The 8,894-nt window shown below is 35.1% G+C and overlaps 1 long non-coding RNA gene across 1 annotated transcript; it reads left to right on the forward strand.

The window, feature by feature from the left end:
• The first annotated feature begins 4,780 nt into the window (after nucleotides 1-4,780).
• On the forward strand, nucleotides 4,781-8,894 carry LOC107398146 (uncharacterized). The gene is made up of 3 exons (XR_001575088.2): nucleotides 4,781-5,072; nucleotides 7,323-7,603; nucleotides 7,657-8,894. It is a non-coding gene; the product is annotated as an uncharacterized LOC107398146 (long non-coding RNA).

The raw sequence follows: 8,894 nt of genomic DNA on the forward strand, positions 1-8,894 counted from the left end.
TCGGTAACAAAATTTAAAAATGGCGCGGACACGTGTACTTAATCGGTAAATAAATTAAAAAAAATGGCGCGGACACGTGTTTAAAAAAACAATTTCCAACCTAAAAATCACGCTATGCCTGTAACTAAATTAAAAAAAATGGCGCGGTTACGTGTTTAAAAAGTAATGCCAACCTAAAAATTGCTCTAAATCGGTAACAAAATTTAAAAATGGCGCGGACACGTGTACTTAATCGGTAAATAAATTAAAAAAAATGGCGCGGACACGTGTTTAAAAAACAATTTCTAACTTAAAAATCACGCTAATCCGGTAACTAAATAAAAAAATGGCGCGGTTACGTGTTTAAAAAGTAATGCCAACCTAAAAATTGCTCTAAATCGGTAACAAAATTTAAAAATGGCGCGGACACGTGTACTTAATCGGTAAATAAGTAAATAAAAAAAATGGCGCGGACACGTGTTTAAAAAAACAATTTCTAACCTAAAAATCACGCTAATCCGGTAACTAAATAAAAAAATGGCGCGGTTACGTGTTTAAAAAGTAATGCCAACCTAAAAATTGCTCTAAATCGGTAACAAAATTTAAAAATGGCGCGGACACGTGTTTAAAAAAACAATTTCTAACCTAAAAATTACGCTAATCCGGTAACTAAATAAAAAATGGCGCGGTTACGTGTTTAAAAAGTAATGCCAACCTAAAAATTGCTCTAAATCGGTAACAAAATTTAAAAATGGCGCGGACACGTGTACTTAATCGGTAAATAAATTAAAAAAAATGGCGCGGACACGTGTTTAAAAAACAATTTTTAACCTAAAAATCACGCTAATCCGGTAACTAAATAAAAAAATGGCGCGGTTACGTGTTTAAAAAGTAATGCCAACCTAAAAATTGCTCCAAATCGGTAACAAAATTTAAAAATGGCGCGGACACGTGCACTTAATCGGTAAATAAATAAAAAAAAATGGCGCGGACACGTGTTTAAAAAACAATTTCTAACCTAAAAATCACGCTAATCCTGTAACTAAATAAAAAAAATGGCGCGGTTACGTGTTTAAAAAGTAATGCCAACCTAAAAATTGCTCTAAATCGGTAACAAAATTTAAAAATGGCGCGGACACGTGTACTTAATCGGTAAATAAGTAAATAAAAAAAATGGCGCGGACACGTGTTTAAAAAAACAATTTCTAACCTAAAAATCACGCTAATCCGGTAACTAAATAAAAAAATGGCGCGGTTACGTGTTTAAAAAGTAATGCCAACCTAAAAATTGCTCTAAATCGGTAACAAAATTTAAAAATGGCGCGGACACGTGTACTTAATCGGTAAATAAATTAAAAAAAATGGCGCGGACACGTGTTTAAAAAAACAATTTCCAACCTAAAAATCACGCTATGCCTGTAACTAAATTAAAAAAAATGGCGCGGTTACGTGTTTAAAAAGTAATGCCAACCTAAAAATTGCTCTAAATCGGTAACAAAATTTAAAAATGGCGCGGACACGTGTACTTAATCGGTAAATAAATTAAAAAAAATGGCGCGGACACGTGTTTAAAAAACAATTTCTAACTTAAAAATCACGCTAATCCGGTAACTAAATAAAAAAATGGCGCGGTTACGTGTTTAAAAAGTAATGCCAACCTAAAAATTGCTCTAAATCGGTAACAAAATTTAAAAATGGCGCGGACACGTGTACTTAATCGGTAAATAAGTAAATAAAAAAAATGGCGCGGACACGTGTTTAAAAAAACAATTTCTAACCTAAAAATCACGCTAATCCGGTAACTAAATAAAAAAATGGCGCGGTTACGTGTTTAAAAAGTAATGCCAACCTAAAAATTGCTCTAAATCGGTAACAAAATTTAAAAATGGCGCGGACACGTGTTTAAAAAAACAATTTCTAACCTAAAAATTACGCTAATCCGGTAACTAAATAAAAAATGGCGCGGTTACGTGTTTAAAAAGTAATGCCAACCTAAAAATTGCTCTAAATCGGTAACAAAATTTAAAAATGGCGCGGACACGTGTACTTAATCGGTAAATAAATTAAAAAAAATGGCGCGGACACGTGTTTAAAAAACAATTTTTAACCTAAAAATCACGCTAATCCGGTAACTAAATAAAAAAATGGCGCGGTTACGTGTTTAAAAAGTAATGCCAACCTAAAAATTGCTCCAAATCGGTAACAAAATTTAAAAATGGCGCGGACACGTGCACTTAATCGGTAAATAAATAAAAAAAAATGGCGCGGACACGTGTTTAAAAAACAATTTCTAACCTAAAAATCACGCTAATCCTGTAACTAAATAAAAAAAATGGCGCGGTTACGTGTTTAAAAAGTAATGCCAACCTAAAAATTGCTCTAAATCGGTAACAAAATTTAAAAATGGCGCGGACACGTGTACTTAATCGGTAAATAAGTAAATAAAAAAAATGGCGCGGACACGTGTTTAAAAAAACAATTTCTAACCTAAAAATCACGCTAATCCGGTAACTAAATAAAAAATGGCGCGGTTAAGTAGAGTATAGAATGTTACTTCTGGGCCAGAACATTTGGCGTCTTAAAAAACAAGTCAGAACCTTACAAATTTAGCTGTTTGGCCAAAAGCAAACAACCGAATAGGGCCTAAAACCTCTCAAAAATCATGAATTTTTATCCACCCCAAAAGTTCCCAAATATGTGTAGGCCACTAAAAGTTGGGCACACGAAAAACAGGGTAGAATCCTACAAATTTACTGTTTTCCCAAAAGTAACCATCCGAAAAAGATGTAAAAAACTTACAAAATGCCTTGATTTTAGACACTCCAAAAATAGCTTTTCATTTCTGGACCAAGCCAATTGGCGCATGCAAAAATCAAGTAAAATTACCTCAAAACCATTGTCAAAATGTCTAGATTTCACACACCTCAAAACAGCTTTTCATTTCTGGACCAAACCTATTGGCGCATGGAAAAAATCAATGAAATACAACTTAAAGCGACTTAAAATCCTCGACACTCCAAGTAAAATTACTTTAAAAACCAGGAAAAACCTTTATAAATTCCCTAGTTTTTAGATACCCCAAAAATATAGCTTTTCATTTCTGGACCAAGCCAATTGGCGCATGGCAAAGGTGTTAAAAATGATTACCAAATAAATTTTGCATACCCCAACTGTATTCAACTATTATACGCACATAAAAAAGATACACCTAATTGTTCGAAGTCTACTAAAATATCTGAACACTCCATTATGGATTTTCATTTAGAGATCGCTATTAAAACTTTAATGTTATCGTAAACATGTTCGGTTTGTGTCTTAATTATCAAATTCAACACCCCAATATTCGACTATGCCTTCATGATAATTCTTGGATTCAGAATATTTACAGAATTGATAAAAATAAGTGCAAAACATTCCCCGTTTTCATTCCGATTACAATCCGATCTATTCTTACAGCATCTCCTCTTTCACGACAGCTTATACCGTTTATAAGTATGTGTCTATCGAGGAGAATCATCGGCACGACCATCAATCCTGAATTCGTCTTCGACTCATGAGCCTTTGGCGAATCAACAGGACAGGTCATTGTTGTTCGATATTACTGTAAGTCATGAATAGATGGAAGAGTCCCAAAACCGAGAAATGTTTTGAGAATATTTGGCAGCACTCAGTTGCCCGTCAATCCTCGTGGGTCCTCAATCTCTATGGCCACTCGAGATCTCACCAGTTCAGATTTAAGAACAACTGCATTCTCAATAAAAAAAGCGGCGATAGGAATCGAACTCAAAACCTTGTAATTATCTGTCTCACTCTTTTCTAACTGAGCTATTTATGTCTTGTCCATTATAATTTCTAATCAGCTACAATAATACATCAAATTGCGCAATATTACGAAATTTAAAAAAAAAAGTTGGATCCGCGGGGGTTCGAACCCGAGACCCCTTGGATTGAAAGCAAATATCTTACCAACACGCCCATAATGGCTCTTGTACAGTCGTTTTCGAATGAAAGATCTTATAGTGTCTGTCCTAATTTTCTTATTTATTAAAAAATGAAATTCGTTTCGCATGCTACGCACTAGTGTACATAACAATTATTGTATCCAAATTAAATTTATTTTTTAAAGGTAAACACGCACGTAATACGCTGAATACGCTCGATCGTGCAGCGCTTAAATTTGATAACGAATAACGCATTTTGACTTCTGAGCGTTTTTATTAGAGAGTTTTTATTATACTCTAACAGAAAACGGTCGATGGTCGAGCGTTGGTATCCTTCAAAAATACGCTGATACATCGGCCTACTCGTTAAAAAAAACGGGTTTACTGTAAAAGCAATTTTTTTTCCGTTATAGAAATTGTTCTTAATCTTATTGTAGTATTCAACGATAGGCAACCAACAATATCATTATTGTTACGTAATTATAATTTGTTTTTGTAACACAACTTACTAAATTTGAAGTTTTTTTTTTATAATTTTGTAATTGTGATACTAAAAAGGTTATTATAAAAATGTTTAACCTTTAAGTTTAATTCAAAACGATAATATGGATGGGGCCATCTAGACCAGGAGCGCGCGCGGCGCTGTTTCGGTCGATAATTCAGTTTGCCTTTTTACTTGTCTGTTGCGTTGACCCAAGATGAATAAGATAATTATGGTGGAACGGCTTACCCAATTTGCCGTTGATGGGCGCGAACAAGATGAATAAGATAATTATGGTGGAACGGCTTACCCAATTTGCCGTTGATGGGCGCGAACCAAAACATGGAGCAAGTTGAGAGGTTTTGTTTAAAAATGACAGATGGCGCCAGAGTAGACTGGGACTGTCATTATGACAGTTTTATAGAAGGGTTGAGGTTACGTATTCAGCTTATTTGTCTCGTTTTAGAGTTGCCTCATGATGTATTGTTTTTGTTCGCGAAATATTGTTAGAAATTTACTTTTGGGTTAATCGGGGGGTGTCTGTAGTAGGTGAGATTGGCTTCACGATTTCGAGAAACGATTGTTTTTTACGTTGCTTCGATGAGACCTTGGGGTTAGTGATGTGGTATATCGTGGGGATACTACGAAATCAGTTGCTTAATCAATTTCAGGTAATAACACAGTTAGTGGCGAATACTATTTACCGCAGTAGGCCCCATAATCGTTCTGTACTGTCCGAAAATTGAGAGTTGAGCGGTCTAACGCATGTAGAAAACGAAAAACTCGTGTGCCTATCCCAAAAAACGGTGCGATAATTCTTAAGTCAGTTGTATAAATATACGACATAATTTACCGAAGCATTATTGTAGCGTTTTTTGGGATAGAGGCACAAGTTTTCTACATACGTTAGACCGTTCAACTCTCAATTTTCGGATTGAACAACTAAACAACCAAACCAATTTTCACTAAAATCAGTATCGCTCTAGGAAACGGAATTTTTCGTACAATGGCGAAGCACTTGCAGTTTGGAAGTCGGTTTGTTATGCAAGGCTATTTTCAATGCATTCGTTGCAGTGTTGCTTAAATGTTCAAACAGGTTTTTGCTGCAAGCTCAAAGTTATAACTGCAACAAAATGTGATTCGGTGCCGCTTAACGATTGGAAGTCTCGTCGGTTTTAATAATCAAGGAAATTTAGGGAACAAATTGGAAATTATTATTTTTTTAAATACTTGGGTCAAAATTAAGATAAATTTTAAGTTTGACTGCTATTTAACTGTTAAAAAAATTCAGAAAATTGATTTAGATTCTATATAAATCAACCTTCCCGTAGCTTTATGTGTACATAAATTCTAAAAATAATTAGGCAGTACTAATTATTTTACTCGCAATCATTCAACTTTATTAGTTAAATATCATAGCGTAGCAGCACATTTTCAGAATCAATCAATTGTTATTTATTAAAACTCCGATCTAGTGGTTAGTTACTTTTAGTTGATAGTCTTGTGAATCGTTCTTTTTTTATTTGTTAGGAAAATTTTGTGGTTCTGAAAAGAACCGTCGAAAATTAAAATGCGATTATAATAGTAGATTGATGGAACGACGATGAAGGAACAAAAAAATACAGTGTTGGTAGGTATAGACAGCATTCCAACTAGAGCCTAGATCCTGAATGCCAACTTATGAGACGTGGCCAATGCTATGTAGCCTCCAATCTTCTTCCTCCAAGGAAAAGGGATTTTACGAGTAGTTGGACCATTTGGCCAAATCAAATTATTATGCTTAGTAATAAAGGCACCTTATACTAGTTTTGAAAGCTTACTAAGTCTTTTCTGTTGGCTGCATTCTGCAGCTCTTTTCCGCGCTTCTTTTTTGCACGAAATCGATAAACGAGTTATTAAAAATGAATACAAAATTTTTTTTGTCATTTCTGACGTATGTTGTTCACATCCGATTAGATTATGAACTTTGTACCGACACAGTAAATTTAAAATATCAATCAAACTCGTTTTTCTAACTTCTTCTTGTAGTTTTGGAGAAATGATTATCTCAACTTCTTGAAGAAGCGTAATAAGTTTGGCTGAGGGGAACGTTAGATGTCCCCTACTTCTTAAAATGATAAACTCATTATATGATTCGAGGCCCTCTCCGATTAGGGTTTTTATGCAATCTTGGCATTTTTCTTTTTTGTGTTTGCGGGCAATAAATCCGCAAACATAAGCAAATGCCTCCATATTATCATTAAATTGTACTGCTGTACCGGACTCTATGTCTTCCTCTAGAGCTTGATCCAATCTCAAATCCATTTCTTGTTTTGTAAGAATTGCTCTGTCTTTATTGCTTATCATATCGCTATTATTGATTAAGACATTGAGCATTCCACTTCCACTAACGTTGCTACCTTTAGCTGGTTTGATTAACGAATATAACGAAAGTAAACGGAAAATTTGGGCCACCTGAATTGATTCCGGGTTATTATTATCACCACCACTAGATCTTAATAATCCGAAGAAGTGCTCGAGCGGATCTTGATTAATACGAGAAGTCATTAAATATCGGAATCCTAACTCACTTGAGCAGTAGCGTAATAGATCCAGTGTAGTGTTAATTGTTGCCCTTAACCCATTGTAAGTTGATTTGGTTAAAAAGAATTGTGGATCTGTACAAGACTCCCACAGTTCTAGATACAAAAGGAAATCTTCTAAAGCGTGGTGCTCTTTGGAATTCAGTTTTAGGCCGTCAAAACAGTTATTCGAATTAAGTATGTCTGAAATTTGATTTAACCGCCTACAAAACTGTACAGTCGGTTCACAGTCGGCAAACCCTGGAATTCCCTTTTCTTTTAAAATCGTTAGCGCGTCTGCTACTGTACCGCTGAATAATTGAAAAGCGTATCTTGTTCTCATTTTTTCATGATTTTCAGGGTTAACATGTTTTCGCGTTAGCTTGTATGCTAACTTGAACTCATGTTTTGCATCGTATTCGATTAATTTTTGGAAATGGCTCAATCGAACGCATCCTTCTGGTACATGTAGCTCTTTTTTTGCAACGAGACGATTTCGAATGCATTTTAACAAATGTGGAAAATCGGAGCACATCCGCAGTTTTCTTTTTGGATTAGCAGGATGAATTGTCCACGGCGCATCCGGATTTTCGGCACTGCAAGACTTCCACATGTTTCTGTTCCATGTAGCACCGTCAGAGGTAACAACGTCCACGAATAAACCTGCTGCTTCACATAACAAAACTGCTTCCAGAACAAGCTTTGCCAAAATTGGACCACTGACGCTGCCTTTCGACAAAAAGCACGCAAGAGCTTGAATATTTTTGCCTACAAACGACTGAAACATGAAAACGAGGACGTGGTCTCCCAGTTGATTTTGTTGATTATTGGGTGTATAATCGCCCAAATCCACAAACCCTATTACTTCCAAACGATTCTTATCAAAGTGTTTGCTTGGAGTTATTTTACATTCATCTACCATTATCGTTCCATGTCGTTCAAATTCCGTCATATTTTTGGTTTTTTCTTTTAAAAGTTCAAACAATTTATTTTGAAATCCGTAAGCACTGTCGATGTTCCTGATGTAATTAGATAGAGTACTCGGTGCAGGCAGAGGAAGCAACTCCCTAGTCCTCATATGTCGATAGAGTTTAGGACTTTTAATTTTCAAAAGAATACACGTGTATATCCATTCCTTCGAGTATCTTTTGCCAAATACAGGACGACCAACAGTTTCAAAACATGTACGAACCACCATTTGTTGATTTTCTGGTAATTTATTAATAATATTTTCGATCTTATCTTGATCCTTCAAAATTTGACTCATTTCCGTAATAGTCTTGGTCTGTCTTTTTTCTTTTCTTTTCAGTCGTAAATATAACTGCTTTTTATTCTTTTTACGCAAATTTGTTTGTAGTGTAGATTTTGTCTTTCTGTTGATGTCCCGTAGTAAATTTTTTCTTAAAGCAGCACATGTTTTACATCTTTCTGTTTTCTTTTGTTTATTTTCACCATTGCAAAGGTGGCTCCTTTTGTCGCTAATTCCTGTACCCAAACATAAATTAGCGTCCTCTACTCTATTAACAATGTTTAGAACGTCTTCAAAAGTTTGTACAGCATGCACGGATCGAAAGATCCCATTCAAGTAGACATTGGCATTGCAGTTGTCCACAACAACAGCTCTATCGATTTTGGGAATGTTTCCCACTACGCGACTTATAGTTACGATATTTGTGTTGTTGTGAACTCCCCAACCTGATGGCAATCGCACATGTAATTCTTGAATATTTTCTTTTAAAGCCGTTAATACATGTTTATCTGAAAAACTTGTTCGGGAATGGGAGGGTTGAAGGATTTCTTGAAATTTTGAAATTTGCATGGTTTCATTTTGATGTTCTTGGGATATAGATGGAATTTGTGGGGATCTAAAACAATTTTAATTTAAATTTTTGTTATTATATTTTTTATACGTAATAAAGTAGTATAGATGGA

This window comes from Tribolium castaneum, chromosome 1, assembly GCF_031307605.1.
Source record: "Tribolium castaneum strain GA2 chromosome 1, icTriCast1.1, whole genome shotgun sequence".
Taxonomy (NCBI): domain Eukaryota; kingdom Metazoa; phylum Arthropoda; class Insecta; order Coleoptera; family Tenebrionidae; genus Tribolium; species Tribolium castaneum.